A 17,616-nucleotide genomic window follows, 5' to 3' on the forward strand; every position below is an offset into this window, starting at 1 on the left:
GCTTTTCTGTTCAGAGAGTTGTTGCTATTCCTTTCTTCGATCTCCTGTTGAGTTTGTAGGTGTTCAGAATGGTTTGATCCCTATCCAGCTGAATTCCTGAGAGGAGACGAAATCCAGGTCTCCTACTCCTCCGCCATCTTGCTCCTGCTACATAGTTTTCTACTGTGTGATGCTTACACTTTAATTTGTTTATCCATTCTCCAGCCAATGGCCATTCAGGTTTTTCTTATTTTATTTTATTTTTATTAGACTCAGGGCTGCTATGAGAGTGCCTCTGTTGAATTTAGAGGTGCGAGGACTTTGCTAGGGTACATACCTACTAATAAAACTGCTAGGTGAGGCATGCAAATGTTCAACTTTAGAAAACAATGTCAAGATGCTTTTTTAAAAAAGATTTATTTCTTTATTTTAGAGAGGGGGGAGGTGCAGAGAGAGAGGGAGAGAGAGAATTGCAAGCAGACTCCTTGCTGAGCAGAGCTCAGTGTGGGCTCCCAAGAACCTGAGGTCATGACCTGAGCTGAAATCAAGAGTTGGATGCTCGACTGACTGAGCCACCCAGGTGCCTCTCAAGATGCTTTTTATAGTGCTTTCATAGTGGTTGTAACAACATACATTCCCAAGAGGGTAGGTAAAGTTCTCACTAACCTGCAGTGTCTCCAACATTTGGCATTGTTAAGCTTCTTAAATCTAGTTAAGTGTAACGTGTAATCTCATTGCAGTCTTAATTTTAATTTTCCTGATTACTAAGGTAGAAAAACTTTTCATATGATAATTCTCTGTTTATATTTCCTCTTCTGTGAAATCCCCATTCATAACTTTTTTCTATTTATCTCATATCATTTACCTTTTCCTAGTATAGTCATATGTAGTAGTTTGTAGGTCCTTCGTCAGTTAGATGTGTTGCTAATATCCCAGTTTGTGACTAATTTTTTCATTTTATTTATATTATTTTTTGGTAAGGAGAAGTCCCTAATTTTAATGTAGCCTAGTTTATCAGACTTTCTCTTTATGGTTAGTGCTTTTCGTGTTCTAAGAGATATCTCTCTGCCTTCAGATCATGAAGAGACTCACCTGAAGTGTCTTTGAATTACCTCGAATAGAGCTTTGTTTATGATAGAATGTAGGGATCCAGTCTGATTTTTTCCAGAGTAGATACTTGATTTTTCCCAGGACTGTTTAATAGATAGCTGTCCTTTCCTCAGTGGAATACAGACTGTCTTTGTTTTATATCAACTTCCAACTTTCTTTCTCGGTCCTCTCCAGTGGTTGGTTGTCAGTGCTTCATCGCTATCTTATGTACTCTGGAGTTATGGATGTTTCTTGCTGTCTGGTGGGCTCCATCTCCCCACTGTCACCTTCCTCAAGACTTACCTTGGCTATTCATGGCCCTTCACTGCTGCATATGAATTTTAAAATCAGCTGTCACGTTCCATAGAAAGCCTCATCGGAACTGGGATTGTGATTCTGTTGTGTCTACATCCGCTATGGATACTGAGTCTCTCTGTGTATAAACATAGTCTTTCCACTTGTTCTGTAGTTCTTCCTTAATGCCTTTCAGTAACATTTCATAAAATGTCTCCATGCAGGTTTTGCCCATCTTATGTCAGATTCATACCTCATTGCTATTTGAATGGTATTGTTTTTCTTTTCTGTCTCTGGTTAAGAAGTGGTACTGATTGTTGTAGGTGGATTGTCTGCTAAGCTATTTTGATCAGCTCTGATCGTTTCTAATAATTTGTCTGAATATTCTTTTTGGGTTTTCTGGAAGCCACATTGTCTGTAAATAATGAAATTCCTTCTCTCGCAATTGTCAGGTCTTTAATCTCGTTCTCTTCTCTCGCTGTGCAGGCCGTACCTCCTGTCGAGGAGAAGAGATGGTGGCGCCATTGCTTTGTTTCAGGTAGTAAAGGAATGCTTCCAGTGTTTTGCCACAGAAGTGACATTTGCTTCAGATTTTGGCAGATATTCCTTATCTGGATAAGGATTTCCCTTCTGTTCCCTCACTTTTGTTAAGGGATTAGTGATCTGTTTGATGACAGTTTGATGAAGTTTGATGAAGTCACTTCTAAAACCATCCGGGTATTTTCTTAGTGGGAAAATTACTGATTCAATTTCATTAATTGTTATAGAACCATTTAAGTTTTATTTCTTGAGTCAGTTTGATGAGTTGCATTTTTCCAGGAATTTTTCAATTTGCTCTAAATGTTCGTATTTGTAGTATAAAGCTGTTTATAACATTATTTTTATAGTTCCTGAAGTGTTTGTAGTGATGTCCCTCTTTTCATTCCTGATATTAGTGGTTTGTTACTTTTCTATAGATTCTTGCTCAGTGTCAGAAACTTGTCAACTTCACCAATCACTTCAAGGAACAAGTTTTTGGCTTTTGGCTCTCTTTATTGAATGTTTTTATTTCATTAATTTCAGCTCTTTATTATTTAATTCTTCTGTTCTCTTTGGTTTGTTTTACATTTTTTCTTTTCTTTCTTTTTTTCTTTCGAGAAGGATGGTTAGCTCATTTATTTTCAGCGTTCTTCTTTTCTAACATATATATTTAAGACCACAAATTTTCCATTAACTCTTGCTTTAGCTAAAGTCTACAAATTTGTTAGGTAATATTTTCTTTATGATTCTTTTACTAGTCCCTTTACTTCTAATCTACTAAAAGTAGATTATCTATAAATCAAAATAATCATCTATAAATGATTATTTTGTATCTCACACGTGATCAGCATGGGGTACAGAGGAAAAAGGTAGAACCTGTAGTTTGTATGCACGTGAATACCTTGATGGGAGTAGATGGCTGTGATGCAGAGAGATGTGGTCAGAAATACATCAAGTTAAACATCCTGATTGGGGTTGAATGAAATAACAGGTGAGGTATTGAAGCAATGTGTTTGCTTGGTGTTTATGATTTCTTGGTGACTACTACAGAATTGCCTGTATGTAAGTGTGTCAAAGCATATACATCGTAAAGCTTCATGGGATAGACTTAACAAATACTTATCAACTGTTATATATGGGCAGGCACCATGCTAGCATCTTGGAATACAGAGATGAGTAAGACATGTTTCCTGCCTTTGAGCATTTTAAATTTAGGGCAGAGGGAGAATAATATGTAGGCAGGTAATTTTAGTTAAGTGCAGTAATGATTATGATAAAGGGAGATATGTGATATAGGAGAACCCAGCCCAGTCAGAGTGTGTGTGCTTTGGGAAGTGGGACTCAGGAAGGATTTCCTGGGATATACACCCAAGCTGAACTTTGAACCTCGTATTGGTCACTGATTCAGAGCATGTACCAGTCCTGCAAGGTGTCCCCACACACCTGGTTCCACAACTGAGTCGTGAACAAGGCCATTCTCCCATTAGGCCAGCTGCTTCAGTACCGGAGAACGTGGTCAGACTAGTAAGTGTCACGAACATGAGTGTGTTGCCATACGTAATTTGCTGGAGTTCCCTGGTCAGAAGCAATGTTATGTGGAGTATCTGTTGATGATAAAGATGTTTTGTAATTTCATGGGTGGTGATTTTGGCAGAAGCACTGTGGGCAGGGAAGACAAGCCTCTGCTCAGAGTACCTGCCTGTTGCAGAGAGAGGACTTGGTGGAAGTGCAAGCGGCATGCTGTCGTGGGGTGCCTGCTCTCCTCGCGGGTGGTATGATGTTGAGGACACGGAGTCGGTCTCTGCGGTTGGCAGTCTGGGCGGTGGCCATAGCCACAGAGAGTGGGAGTGGGAGTCCGTGTTGCTAAGCCCACCCTAATCCTGCTCCGGTTGCCTTAGCCATGCCGTTCAAGAGCCCCTGGGGCAAGGCCACGGGTGGCTGGGGACAGAGGCAGGCCTGTCACAAGCCTGGTTCTCCAGTCCTTCTCTGATGAAGTTGCCCTTGGGTAAGCTTCCCAGGTAGCTCAAATAGATGCACACTCTGTGTCCCTTGGAGAGGTCTGTCCACATGCTGCCTCCCAAGACTTCCTTGTTACCATTTCCCAAATATTCCTTCCAAATCTCTGTCCACCAGAGTGATAGCTACTGTTCATGATATCTCTGGCCATATTTCCTTTTGGGCAAAATGAACAGCTGGGTACTTGGCTTGAACTTCTTCCTCTTGGGAGGATTTCCCTCCACCGCTGCCCTTTAGACCCATCTCGTGTGGGGCTGTAGTGCCCCATTTGCACTAGAGTATACACCATCTGTACACCAGGCCCGAGCTCTCCATTTCTGCACTAGCTGGTCATAGGTCCTGAGGCCATAGCTGTAGGTTAAGACAGGATATCCTGTATCAGAGTAGGAGCCATGGGGGCTAAGCCACTTGCTCATGCAACTTACTTGTGATTTCAGAATCTCTTTGGGTCTGATCCAGTATTTGCCATTTTACCTTGATGGTGGAGAGCTGCCCCTGCAGGCCCAATTTTATGATTCTGTGGGTCAGATAGCATCCAGGTCATGATGAAGAGTAAGACAAGAGAAGAAATGGGGCAGAGGTAGAATTAAGAAGTCTGATACTTTTTCTTTAATATGTCTTAATTAAATATTTGAGGATTCTTTTTTTTTTTTTAAGATTTTATTTATTTATTTGAGAGAGAGAGAATGAGAGACAGAGAGCATGAGAGGGAGGAGGGTCAGAGGGAGAAGCAGACTCCCTGCCGAGCAGGGAGCCCGATGCGGGACTCGATCCCGGGACTCCAGGATCATGACCTGAGCCGAAGGCAGTCGCTCAACCATCTGAGCCACCCAGGTGCCCAAATATTTGAGGATTCTATTGATAATTAAAAGCCACAGATTCTCTCTAAAGTAAGCAATGTTTCTTGTCTTTGAGTCTTACAGATTTTACCTAAAAAAATGTTAAACCTTTTCTATTTCTTGCATTCCAATATTCTCTTTACCTTTTCCAGGATTGTTGAAATACAAGAAAAGGCCTGTTTTTGTCTTTAAATCCTGTATAGAAAGTTCAGTCGGAGGACCCAGGTGAAATGCAGGTTTGGCCAACACTCTCCCTCACGTGAAAGGCTGTAATGCCTCCCAGTATATTCGTTCAGCACACATCCACACCGAGTGCCTGCTGGGCCCAGCACGGGGCGCAGCAGCATGCGAGATGGCTGAGGTCCCTGCTCGTGTGGAGCTTATAACTTAGTGGGAGTAGAGAGATGTGGACAGACCACAATGCCCAGGGCCCGGGCCGGACCTGTGACGTTGCTCGTGTAAGTTGGGAGGAGAAAATCTCCAGAACCGTCAGTGGCTTTGTTGGCGTCTTAAGAATCCCCAGGTCTGTGAGTGATATGAAGCCTGGGAAGTCACTCGTGCTCTGGCCTGGGCTACTCATGGGTAACTGGGGTGCACGTTATAATCCCTCGGAGAGCTTCAAAGGTTCCCTAACCAAGCTAGCAAGTGTCTTTGGGGAGAGAGGCCCTGACCCCGGCACCCCGACAGCCCCTTTGCTTGTCCCATCCTTTCTCCACGGTGCTTCTCAGGGTGGTCCCTGGGTCAGCAGGATCGGCCTCACGTGGGAACTTGTCAGACGTGTAGATTCCTGGGATCCCTCCCCCTACTCCCGAATCAGGAATATCTGTTCTTTAACGAGCTCTCCAGGTGACTCCAGTGAAGCCCAAGTTTGAGAGCTGCTGGCCCGGAAGCTGTATGCCCCCCCAAGCACTGCCCTCTGAGCCCCGGCCCGAGTACTGCCTCCTCTGGCTGCTTCTGTCCGAAGCCTGTGTGCAGTCTGGGTGGCTCTTGCCCTATACTAAGCTTGTCAGAGGTACACGAAATAAAAATCCTCTTCAATTTTCAATTTTGGGGTATTATCACCGAGAAGTCTCTCTGAAACAACTTTAATAAATTGTTGTCAATAATTTTTAGGAATAAAAGCGATGTGACGTGTGGATTTAAGTCCAGCTTTGTTTTATATCTAGCTGGCAGAGGTCCTTGGGTTCTAAACAAAACATTTATGCCAAGAAAAATTACTTAATGTTCTGTTCATTTAGGACTGAAATGAAAACAGAATTTGCCAGATACACTTTGTTTTCTTTAAGTAGTGGAAAAAAATTATTAACCAAAACCACATTCTCAGAGAGTCTGACCATGATAAAAGAGTCGTAGATGTGGCGCCTGACGGGGAGTGGAGGTTGGTCTCAGACAATGCGCAGGACCTGACTAGGTATTTAAGAACACTTTACACCGCTCGTGAGGGTGCCTCTGGAATCATACAGGTGTTCTTTGCTGGACCGGGAACGTGTGGGAGTCCCCCTTGTAAGGATTGGCATTGTCCCTACCCTGCAGCTTGCTCGCAGTGTAAGCTATTAGAGAAGAGAGATCAGTTAGCTGGTATTTGTTGAATGCTTACTGTCTCATCGTCCTCACTGATGTGAAGAATACAGTGGAATAGCTGAGAGCTGAGGCAGGTAGAAGAGATTATTTGGCCTCTCACCCTTATTCTATAGAAGAGTAAATTGAGACAAAATTAAGTAGATCGTACAAGATCATAAAAGATTATTTATTGTCAGAACTAAGAAGTTTCATCTTCTGGTCTCGTATCATTCCACAACACCTTCAAGGGGACTTAATATTTCAATTGAGAAGAGTTGGGTCATAAACACAAAACAAGTGAAAATAATGGTGTCCTTACATTCAACGGGCAGTCAGGGAGAACAGCTCAGCAGGAACCCGAGGCGTGCTCGTGGGAGAGTCTCGCCCAGGTGGGTGTGGGCGAGTGGGGCCAGCGAGCCCGGTCGAGCAGAGGGTGGGAACACCATGATCGCGGCCGATAGACTGCAGTGTGCTCAGAGGAGAGGGATGAGATGAGTCTGCCCAAGGTGAGCAGAAGTAGAGCGCTGGAAAACATGGGGGAGTGATGGGTGCCACATTGCCAAGAGCCTGGGGCCTTGGGTGTGCAGGGGGCTTGGACTTGCTGTCCGCATTTCCTGTGCAAAGGTGACATGGACATTGATGACACATTTGATTTTCCCTGTTTGTCTCTGTATTTCTGCAATAATTTATATATATATGTATATATATATTTTTGATACATCTGCTTTTTCAACTCATTGTTCTCATTGTCTTTGCTTGGGGCTTCTTGAGGATGCGGAACGCGTCTGCTATCTGTGTGCTTGTCCAGTGCTTGGCACAGCCTGGCTGTTTAAGTGTGGTGCAGCCAGTGAGCAGGCACGGGCTGCTGGAGGTGTGAGTGGAGGGGTAGCAGGATGAAGGGTGCGTCAGGTGTCTGTGGGGTGGTCGTGGGGGGTGCAGGAGTTCAGGCAGACGAAAGGAGAAGCCTGGAGACGGGAGGAGAGGCAGCTATGCCAACGGCAGGCATGTTGTGCAGGGGTCTGGACCGGGGGGGGGGGCAGGAAGTGCCCCGGGGCCGGGAAGAAGAATGCACGGACGTGGTGGATGGAGGGTGGGTGTGCTGGCACTGTGGCTGCAGCCGCCGTTCCCGCAGGACGTGGGCGCTGCGTCTGTCCTCGCTCACGGTCAGCCTTTGTCCCTTGCACATTAGTTGTCTTTCCTCTCTGGTTGCTTTTAAAATCTTACCGCTGGTGTTCGGCAAATTCACTGCAGTATGTCTAGGGATAGACTGACTCGTCTACTCCATCAGGACTCACTCAGTATGCTTCTATTTGAGAAGTATTTCTGAGGATCCTTCGAAATTCTGTGCCGTTGTCTTTTAAACTCTGCTTCTCCCCTTTCTCTCTGAGTCGCTGCCCTGGAGCTCTTGTGTTGGGCACATGCCACCCCTCATCCGTCCCTTAACCTCTCTGCCTCCGCCCATCTTCTCAAGCCCCTGTTGTAGGTAATCTCCACAGCTCTGCCCTGCAGTGCAGTCATTTCCTTTTTTCCTGTGGCATTTAGGACACTGGGTTTTTTATGTTAGCGATTATATTTTTCAGTTTAATAATTTTCATTTTGTTCTCTACTAAATGTGTTCTTTTTAAATTTTTAAATTTTTCTGAAGATTTTATTTATCAGAGAGATAGATGTAGAGAGATCGAGAGAGAGAGGGCACAAGCAGGGGGAAGAGCAGAGGGAGAAGAAGCAGAGTCCCCGTTACACAGGGAGCCTGACGTGGGGCTCGATCCCAGGACCTTGGGATCATGACCTGAGCCGAAGGCAGACGCTCAACTGATTGAACCACCCAGGCGCCCCATAAATGTGTTCTTTTTTTAGAGTGCCTTTTATTTCCTTCCTGGATGATTTGACCCTGGCTCCCTGTCCTCAGTCTTACTGCTGTCACAGTTCGTGATTACAGTCCTGCCGTGGGTGATTCTTCCGACACCCTGCTCCCCCACCTCCCCTCTTTCAGGGGTCGGTCCACCTCAGCACCTGCTGCGCTGCCCACACACCAGGCCTTGCCGTCCCTGCCTGTGGCTCTTCTGCATTCCCAGCCTGGCGTCAGCCCTGCCCGCCACCCCGACTCCAGTCACTTCCCCCAGTGTCTGTGGGCTGTGTGCACCACCACCTCTGTCCACCCTGCCATGTTCCTTCTGCTGCCCGCACCCCCGTCCTCACTTCTCTCCGGCCCAGCTTGCGAGCTAAAGGTTTGTCATAAGCCAAGATACACACTTAATAGTGATTACTCTTGGCTCTGCCCTGAGCTCCTTTGTCCCTCCTTCCCTTTGTCACATTCACTCAGGAAAAACTCAACATCTGTTCAACCCACAAAAGTAACACGTGTTACCTTGAAGATTTAAATGAATAGGAGCCTTTCTTAGAAATAAAATGCATTTGTAAAGTCGAATTTTCTTACTGGCTTCCTTCATGACACTTGAAAAAAATGGAGATCATACTTATAAATCCTATAATCCACAAATTAGCAGTAACGGTGTATCATACTGGGAAAACATTATTTCTGGTGTGCAGTGAAAACAACAACAAAAAATTCACTTTCATCTCTAGCTGACTGAGTATGAACTTGGCATGGGTTTGCCTTGTTGTTTTTAACATCTCCAGATCTGGTGCTGCCATTTCACTCAGCGATGGTCCGTCCACCCCTCCTGCTCAGGTGGGGTGGAAATCTGCCAGGTCGGGGTGCAGTTTGAGTCTGTATCTGAACTTCATCTTTTAATTACGGAAATGTTGAAGAAATAGCCACTCAGATGGCAAAGATTGGCTCTCCAGCTGCTACTTTGTGGGGCTATTGACTCAGAGACCATTACTTCAGTGCGATTTTTATTATTTCAATTAAAGACTGATTTGATTTAATGAGATCATGCATTTTAATTTTATGAAAGTTTTATAGTTACATCCAATTTAAAAGATACTCTATATTAAAGTCAAATATAAGCAAGCACAGTATCAGAATTATATTGTACTTCTCTGGAAAACCCGATGGTAAAGCTTCCTGTAGCCGATTCTTGGGTAGAAACAAATGTCTTCTGATGTAACAATGTAACAGCTACAGAAAAGCAAACTTGGTTCATTCTGCTGTGAACTTACAGGCAGTTGTTTGCTTATTAAATATATCAACTCTAATGAAGCCTTTGGTCAGTTTTCTGCTGAACATAAAAGTTGCTTTTCTTTTAGCTGATCCTCAGAGGAAGGGAGTTTTTGGATCAAAGTGAGCTTTCATTGCTATTATACTGTCCGTGCGGTGTGAGTGGTGCGGAGTTGTGACAATGGAGGCTGGCCACTCAGAACGCCAGCTTCTGGCCCCAGCGTTTCACAAAGGGAGGACGTTTAAGAGCTGACCGTGGTATGTTTGTGCAGCCAACGTGCACAAAGCCATCACGTGGCTGCAAAGGCCAGCTTATGACTTTGGAAGTTTCCATGCAAGTTTTGAAGCCTTTTTTGTTTTGTTTTGATGGAGAAAAAGAATGTAAAGGAGTATTTGCACTAAATAGATTAAGCTGTTAGTAAACATGTCCCCTTTCAATTAACTGACGCGGGGACAAAGGAAGTGCTTTGCTGTGGTCAGCTGGATTTGTCTTAAGTCACAGGGACAAACAAGTGAAGCCGCGGACCCTCTTTAGAACCTGACTCGGAAAGGGTCTGTGAGATGAGTAGAAATTGAATTAGTTTCTTCTTCCCATTTATTTTGGCTAAAAGCCTGCTCTTGTCTTCCTTGCTTTTCTTGGGAGGGAAACCTGTTTTTCCAAAATCAAATTAGCATAGGGACAAATATTACTCAGGAATGTGAGTCCTTTTCAGGGTCTCAGCACTTGTGATGAATAGATCCTGCTCGGTGAGTGGCTGATGGCACATACCCGTGGCAGCCCTCGCGGCCCAGCCGGCGATAATGAGCCTCGCTATCAGCGGTGAAACAGAGGGAGCTTGTTCCTGGTGGTGGCGGGGCCGTGGCGGGGCTGAGGGGTGGGCTGAGCCCCTGAAAGAGCCCTGCCGTCCCTCAGGCACTCACTTCCTGTGGGCATGCCATGTCAGTCACTCAGGCCTGCACTCATTAACAGAAAGAAAAGCAAAGAAAGAAAGGACTCTGGGTTCACAGGCGCGGTGTTGGGAGTCTTTTGGACCTGGGAAGGGATTGTAAAGCCCGGAGGAATTCTCAGAAGGAGACGCGGCACGGCGACCCAGGGGAAAATGAGAGCACCTAGCTCAGTAGAAGTAGGTCCAGCTGTCTCTTCAGTTGTGTTAGTTTTCAAACTATGGTTGTTGGGTTAAAGTGGCAAGTGTCTGTCAGAGACATGGAAGAGAGCCGGTGTGGAAATGCACGATCCAGACACCGACTTTCTTTTCCGTTCGGTAGTTTTATTTTTTAAAGGAATGGTTACTTCCAGAAGTTCAGGTTGTTTTAGCGTCCAAAGTTGGTGGTTCACCAAGAAAAGCTAGAAGTCGTGACAAGGGGGTGTCCTGGGCCCAGTTTTCAAACGCGGTGTTAACACGGCTGGTAGTGGTACTCAGGGAAGATGCCTCTGCATCAGATGGTCATATGGTCATATGGTCAGAGACTCCACAGGCTGGGTCCTTTCAATACGCGACTCGACCCGATAAAACAGGGCTGCCTCCACCTTAAAGCTGCCAGGTCGCTGCAGGGATATTTTCACATCGCAGCTCTTGCTGAGCCCCCGGGCTGCGTGTCACGGGGGGAGGGCATGGGCTTTGAGGCCTTGGCCCTCTGGAGCCCGACCTGTGTGCTCGTTCACACACGGCTGCAGGAATCCCTGGTGTGAGGCCCTGGGCAGCAGGGGCTGTGTCCTTTCATGCTTTTGTGGATTCTTCAGCCCTAAACCGGGCCTGTCAGCCCTGCGTTCTCAGGGTGGAGGTGAGGAGTCAAGCAGGTAACGCTACGTCACACACAGAGACAAAGATCTGGCCCGTCACAGTGTTGTGCTTAAGGCTAGTTGCTTCCCGTCTCCTGACTGGGGTGAGTTCAGAGGCTGCCAAGAGCTGTGCCTTTTCATCCTTGCCCTGGACTAACTCTAGGACCAACTCTAGCAACCGTTTGGCTCGCTGTGACCTTGCAGTGTCCTTAACTGCTGGGACCCAGACTAAGAACTTCAGGCTGGTCACCTCTCATGAACAATTCTGTGATTCCAGAGATTCTGCTCAGAGCACGGCCGACTGTTGTGTGAAGGTGGGATGCGCGTGGATGCACCGCTGGGACTGGTGATGAGGGGGCAGAGCCCACTGCCATCTCCATCCTGGGCACACAGAGAGCCTGGGCTCCCGGCGCCCCTGCTGTGGAGCTGGCCACGTGACTGGGTGCCGGCTGCTGGGCTTGACGTGCTAGTGCTGTGTCCTGCTTCTGGCCTGGCTGTGAGCGCACCCCTCATGGGCAGGACGTTGGGCCCTCCCTGCCGGCCTCTACCATCCACACCCCAAGAGCCTCAGCAGTGTGAGTCCAAGCTGGGAGACCCCTGCGGGACAGGTGTTTGAGGGAGAAATACAGTTTCATTGACTTAAGCCCTGGAAAGTCTGGGGATTGTTGGTTACAGATCCACTGTTTTCTTACTAAGTAGAGCATTCCTTGTCAACCACTGTGGGACCACCATCCCTCATTTCCTGAACCAGAAAACAGGCACCAGCTTTAATGTTTTCCTCACTCTCATTTCCAGGCCAATGACAAAGTCAGATTTTTAAAAAAACTTATTATTTTAAGGTGATTTCAAACTTAACCATCATACAATGATTAAAACTAAGAAAAATACCTAAGAAATTAATATTGGCACAATACTACTTTGTTTTTATTTTTAAATTTTAATTTCAGTTAGTTAACATACAGTGTTATATTAGTTTCAGGTGTACAATAGAATAATTCAACACTTCTATACACCACCCTGTGCTCATCAGGACAAGTGCCCTCCTTCATCCCCATCATCCCCTAGCCCCTCCCCTCTGGTAACCACCACTTTGTTCTCTGTAGTAAGAGTCTTTTCTTGGTTTGCTCCTCTCTCTCTTCTCTTTCCCCCTTTGCTCATTTGTCTTGTTTATTAAATTCCACACATGAGTGAAATCATATGATATTTATCTTTCTCTGATTGACTTATTTCGCTCAGCATAATACCCTCTAGTTTCACCCATGTGTTGCAAATGGCAAGATTTCATTCTTTTTGATGAATGAGTAATTTTCTATTATATATACATACCACATCTTCTTTCTCCATTCTCCTGTCGATGGACACTTGGGCTGCTTCCATACCTTGGCTATTATTGATAAGGCTGCTTTGAACATTGGGATGCATGTATCTTTCTGCATTAGTGTTTTTCTATCCTTTGGGTAAATGCCCAGTAGTGGTACTATACTATTAATTGAGCTACAGATGTTATTAGATTTCATTAGCTCAGGGACCTGGTAGGACATAGCAGGAACAAAATGTGAGGCCCTTGCATGGTTTGGATTATAGAAGCAAAATATGGTCCACACATCACTGGAAGATACATGGGCAGCACAGAGCCACGAACACGTTCTCGTATTGATATACTAATAGAAGTAACTAGAAATGTGATCCTCATTTGACCCCAGGATTAGGGCACTGTGTGACTGTTCCAAAGGAGGTAGTAAGTGGAACTTCGGTGAAGTCAAGAGAAGTAAAGGAATAAGAAATTTTTTGTAAGAATTTAAGTATTTATAAAAATTTAGAGTTTTACCTAAATGTATCGTTGCAAGGTTGTTGCATGCAAACTTGTTTGTCCAGCAGATCTGTTTCTGTTCCAGTGCCTGATCAAAGAATCTACCGGTAATACATTTTTCATTTTGCCTTAGTTATTCTGCTGCCCTTACTGCACTGAATAGCCCATCAAGTGGGAAAGGAGTCAGCATCAGAGCAAGCTGGGACCCCCATTGCTCGGCTGTGGCCCTCTCCTCTTACCTTTATTCGGGGGTGAGGTGCCCCCTGTGGACGGGGTCGCTGATGCGGACAGCCGTGTTCTCCATATGCGGGTGGGCTGCGTTCCGCCGACAGGGCTTCACCAGCTCATGCAGCAGGTGGTTCTCCTCTCCTTTGCTTCCTCTCATGTCCACATATAAAGTTGTACACACAGGATGGGAGCGTTTTGGGAATGAGGGTAGGCAGGGTCCAAGGTAGGGCTCTGCTGCAAAAGACAATGGTGAATGGAAGAGCCATCATTTTGAGTTTCCTGGGTACCTGAAGTGAGGGAGGCTGTCCATGGAAAGAAGAGAGAGATGAAGCAGGGGAGATGCAGACCCACGAGGAAGGATCTGTGTCTGATAGCTTTGTCAGCTCGGGTGGCTGTAATAAAATCCTGCAGAGTGGGGGCTTAAACAGGAGACATTTATTGTCTCAGTTCTGGAGGCTGGAAGAACAAGATCAAGGTGTCAGCAGGTGGGGTTTCTCATGAGGCCTCTCCTTGGCCTGCAGATGGCTGCCTTCTCCTGTGTCCTCACATGTGGCTTTTCTCTGTGCCCATCCCTGGTGCCTCTACCTCCTATGAGGCCACTGGTCATATAGGATCAGGGCCTTACCCTTATGACCTCATTTAACCTTGACTGCTTCTTTAAAGGCCCTTTCTCAAATACAGTCACATTTGGGGTTAGGACTTTAACATACAAATTTTCGTGAGTCACACTTCAGTTGAGAACAGCCTATTTTGACTGTAATGATCAGTAGATTTGAGCCATGTAGCCTAGTTTATGGTCAGTTTTAAAGAAGGGCAGGAGACTCTCTTGCTTTCTGTAGTGCTCCACAGTGGACCACAATGGCCCTTTGATTCCTAAAGCCTCAGATGCTAAGAAAGGATGTATTTGTCAATAATGAACCAAAGCAGTTCTTTCTATGTGCATACCACACAAAAATCTGACCCAGAGTCACATTCTCAGCGTTTCCATTTTTGTATGCAAACAGTACACCAAGAGGGAAAGTGCACGTGTCCCTGGCCCTGGGTCTGCTCCAGGCCAGGCTTATAATTGTCAACAACCCCTACTTAATTACTATTTTGACCCATAGTTTCCTGTTACCTGGTTATTCATTATATGTGCTCTTCCTACCTCACAGGTTTTTATGAAGATTGGGTAAGATTGTGTAAGGTCACATAGTGAAACCCTTGACCACCAGTGGACTCAGGTGACTTAGTTTGACTCTTGGGTTCTGTAGATGTTTTTTGAGAGCTTATTGTCTTGCAGCAGGTGTTGGGGGATATAAAATCGAAGAAGACAGTCGTTTTCAAGACAAAGGAAAGACAAGGGAACCTGAGCTCATGTACAGATCATTTCAGAAAGACAGAGACAGCACAGTATGCTGTCCGTGCGTGCAGCCTGGGCTGAAGGTGGGTGGACAGAGAAGACAGGACATCCTTTGATGTCCTGTAATGTGACTGAAATAAACCAGAAGCGTAATTCCTGACTATTACTTTAAAAAATAGCCAGGAATGCAGCTGAGGAAATCACTCAGCAAATAGAAAATCGTTCAGATATTGGATTCGGTGTGTTCAGATATTGCACTGGGAAGTGTACACAGAAAATCCAAAAGAACCTACAGGTGAACTATTAGAATTGATTGGTAAAGTTTTTAAGGTTGTAAGATAAAAGGTTAATGATAATTGCATTTTTATACACGGTCATTGAGCAATTAGAAATAGAATTTTAATAACTTATCTCTAGCATCCCAAACATGAAACACCTAGTAATAAATCTAGTGAAAGATATGTAAGATCTCTATACTGAAAATTATAAAGACCCTTCTCATTTATGGAGAGACTTGCTATATCCTGAATTGGAAGACATACTTTTGTAAAAACGTCATTATTTCCAAGTACATCTGTAGATGCAGTGCAATTCCAATAAAAATCCTTCAATACTTTATGGAAATTGACAGGCTGATTCTAAAAGTGATATGAGAATAAAAAGGGCCAAGAATAGCAAAGGCAGTTTTGAAGAAGAAAAACAGTTGGAAGATGACCTATATTGTGAATGTCCAAAGTTCCCATAGATTAAAATGACCCCAGAAGTCAATGAAGGAAAACATGTCTCTGATTTCCTCCCGTTCCATCCGTTCTGCTCTTACCTTTATTTCCTTCTGTCCTAGTCAGCTCAGGCTCCCAAAACAAAACAACTTTGACAGGGCGGCTCTGGAGATGGGGAGGCCGAGATCAGGGTGCCACATGGCCGGGCTCTGGAGAGAGCCTCTTCCCTTGGCTCGCTGATGGCCGCCTTCTGGCTGTGTCCTCCCTGGGCGGAGCTCTCTGGAGTCCCCTCTTACAAGGACACTAATCCTGTTGGATTGGGCACCTTGGTGACCTCATTTAACCTTGATTACTTCCCCATGGGCCCCATCTCCAAACACAGCCACACTGGGGGGTGGGACCGCAACATACAGACTTGGGGGACCCAAACCTTAGTCCACACTGCCCTCCCTCTCCTTTCTTAGGAGGGACAAGCTGAAGCTCTGCTCTTCACTCATCAGTTTCTAATTTTTTTCTCATATATGCACAGAAGGCTAACGATTTCCCTTCCGGTACCGTGTGAGCGGTTTCTTAAATTTTGGGGATGTACTGCATTCATTTCCTCTGACTCTAAGTTTGTAGTCTCCGTTCAAAGGGACATCTGTTGGCAGGGACACACTCTCCTGTCATGTTCGGCTGTGTGAGTTCAGCAGTGGTGAGGTTCGGAGTTGGATTTAACATCGGGCTTCAAAAACTGTGGTCTAGCCAGACTGCCTCGGTTCAAATATCTTATGTATTACTTATCAGCGCTTCGACAGTGGGAAAAATGACGTAATTCTTGTGTGGTTCGGTTTCCTCAACTCAAAAACAGGAAGAATAAGGTGTGTATTGTGGTGTATGTGTGTGCGCATGCATATGTCTGTGTGTGGGTGCACACGTGTGTGTGTGTGCACACGCATGTGTGTGTGTGTGAGACTTCCATCTGTCCTGGTTCAGAGCTCCCCATGCAGAGTGCTCATTATGGCTCTCTCAGCCCGTGTAGGCTTGCATGGTTCCAGAACTGAGCTGAAGATAGTTTCTGTGCATGGAGCTCCTGCTCTCTGGGTTGCACATCCAGACCTAGTCCCCTTTTTGGACTTGGCCATTCTGTATCTTATGGAGAGATGCAGGCATCCTGCCATGCCCCACGTGCTGACTGGTGGCCTTTGGGGGTTCCAGGCTGACCCTGGGCTGGGCTGGAGTTCGCTGCTGCAGGCGCTGGCCATGCTCAGAAGTTGTGGCCCCGTGGTGCAGTCCTCAGTCCCTGGAGTCTTGGGTCACCAAAGTATCATCTGGCATACTTGCTCCTCTGACTTCTCTTTTTACTCTTGGTCTCTGGAGTTTTCTGTTCTTTCTGTTAGGATCAGCTATGTTTTGTTTTTTTTTTTAATTCTATTTTAAACTAGTTCCGACATGATAGAGTGGGAGAAACCTTGTTTGCATGAGTCCTGGCCCCAAATTCCTAGAAGTAGGCCACAATATTCAAGCTCATCAGGGCGTATGTCTGAGTACAATTTTTGTTTTATTCAGTAAATGGCACCCTTTTCATTGACCTGGAGCAAGTGAATCTGGATTTAAAAAAAATTAGTCCATACAGTTCATTTAATCTATACTTTTCTGCATGAGAAGTTGAACTGTAGCAAAATCATTGGCATGAGCATCTTCCCTACTCACTCAAGCTTAGGTTGCTGCTTAGGGACGAGCCATCCTCAGCACATGGTATGGAGACAAGGCTAGACATCTAAGCTGTTGGAGACTCTCCTCCTCACTGGGTGAGTCAGGGTATGCTGTGGATGGAATTTGTCCACTGTGTCGCATGTATGATTTGTCTGATGGTTTAATAATTCCAGTGCCTGTGTCCATCTGTGGATATTTCATGCAATCCCTCTGCTTTCTTCCATATGTTGATTATGCTGAAAATCCACCGAGGACCAGCTATTTTTTGCAGCATAATGAAATTCTGATGACATCTCAGGAGTTCTTTGGAAAGAAATGGATACTATATAAAAATACATCTATGAGTATATTGAACAATCTCAAGAAAAGTGTTATTTGGGCACCTAAAATTTTTCAAATTCTCCTCCTTTTCTGTTTTGTTGAATTTCATAGGAAGCTTAAATGATAAAAATGAAGTAACTATCTTGCACCTTTTTTTGGCTGACAGCCTGGAACTGTTTTAAATTAGACCTTATAAATATTCCATAAAGTCCTGCTTTTCTCCTGGCAGTTAGCTTGTGTGGATGGCATCTTATACATTTATGCCATTTTTGCAAAACTTGACAAAAACATATCAGGTACC

This window comes from Leptonychotes weddellii, chromosome 12 (assembly GCF_054177405.1).
Source record: "Leptonychotes weddellii isolate Sample4059 chromosome 12, ASM5417740v2, whole genome shotgun sequence".
NCBI lineage: Eukaryota > Metazoa > Chordata > Mammalia > Carnivora > Phocidae > Leptonychotes > Leptonychotes weddellii.